Source organism: Mus pahari, chromosome 12 (genome assembly GCF_900095145.1).
Source record: "Mus pahari chromosome 12, PAHARI_EIJ_v1.1, whole genome shotgun sequence".
Classification (NCBI taxonomy): domain Eukaryota; kingdom Metazoa; phylum Chordata; class Mammalia; order Rodentia; family Muridae; genus Mus; species Mus pahari.
Genome location: NC_034601.1, coordinates 40,081,935 through 40,083,673, shown reverse-complemented (window position 1 = coordinate 40,083,673; position 1,739 = coordinate 40,081,935).

Here is a 1,739-nt window from a genome sequence, read left to right as displayed (position 1 = left end):
TTATACAGCCTGACAGCTCCAAACAGCAGAGATCATTGAAGGGAATTATCTCCACAAGTTAACAATGTAATCCCATTTTAGTGAATGGTCAAAGATACCATGAAAAGATTTTAAAACTGATAATAAACTGCCTATAATTTTTTAATGAAATAGAGGTTAGGAGTATTTCTAATCATTTAGATGGAAAATATAATAATTAAATATATGTCTTATACTAGAGATAGAATTATATTATTAAACGAAATAACCTGCATATATTTATGCTTGTAGAAAGGTTATTGATACTGACAGGTGCTCCATTGTGTGGGTCTCAAAAAACCATTTCTTTTGAGCAGATCATGAAATTTGACCATATCTATCAGTGATAACCTGCCCTTTCTCTTTTTATCTCTTTACCACTCCCCTCTTTATTATAGACTCCTGCTCTCATGACATCTATGGAGATAAATACATATGGTTTACATGTATATAAAAATCTAGGACACACAAATGAGAGAAAAGTTGACATTTGTCTTTCTGAGGTTGAACTATTTTGCTTATATATTGATGGCCAGCTGCAGCCATCTTCCAGAGAAGTCACCCTTTATTTATTGTTGATGTCATTCTTCATTGACAGAGGACACTCTATTTGTATATATTCCATATTTTTATTATCCATTCATCTCTTACCTACGCTGATTCTTCTATACATTGTATTTTAAATGATGCTATAATAAACATGGACATGCAAATATTTCTGTGGAATATTGATTTAGAATCCCTTTCGTGGGGAGTTACACTGTGTAAGTGTTAATTTACAGGCCACTAACAGTGTCTAAGGATATCCATTTCCCTGCATAATTGCCACCATTTGTTACTCTTTCTTGTCCTTCCAATTGAGGTGAGGTGGGATCTCAATAAAGTTTTAATTTGCACTTCCCTGATATGAATGTTGAGCTTTATATTCTGTTGCTATTGTTGCTGTTTATGTTTATGAATGTTTTACATAATCTTTAAAGTTTTTTATTCATTCTTTTGGAATTTTGTACAGCGTGTTTTGATCATTTTAATCACATCATTTCATTCCTCCCAGATCCAGCCCTGTCTTCCTTATGGATTCTTTGTATTGTATTGGTTGTTGTTGGTTGGTTGCCTGGTTGACTTTGGTGTTAGAGGTTTAGGTTTGGGTGGTTTGGTTGTTATTGTTGTTGTTGTTGTTGTTGTTGTTGTTGCTTATGTTGTTGGTTAGTTTGTCTGTTATTGATTATGGAGGAGAGTAGTATAAACATACATGTTTATGCTCACTGAATACTGATCCCAATTCTGAGAAGCCAAGGCCAATTGCATTCTTGAGAGAATATCATTATCTCCCGGGTTCAAGTTCTTGGTTCTAGTTTCACACAAATACTTTGTCTGGGAAATTTTATTTATCTTTAAAGATAAGATAGAAATACAGGAAGCATGTTGGGAACATGAGAAGGGGAAGAACATCCTCATCCTGGAATCTTGTTGGAATCCCTCTCCACTTCAGAATGAAGAAGTTCACCACAATTTGATATGAAGATTACTAGCACAAAGAAACTAATCCTCTCAAATTTTATGTTAAACTGTCAACAAATTACACTCAGGGTCTGAACATATTTGACTTTTAATAAGTCCTGTCAACAACAATATGAACTAACCAGTACCCCCTGAGCTTGTGTCTCTAGCTGCATATGTAGCAGAAGATGGCCTAATCGGCCATCACTGGGAAGAGAGGC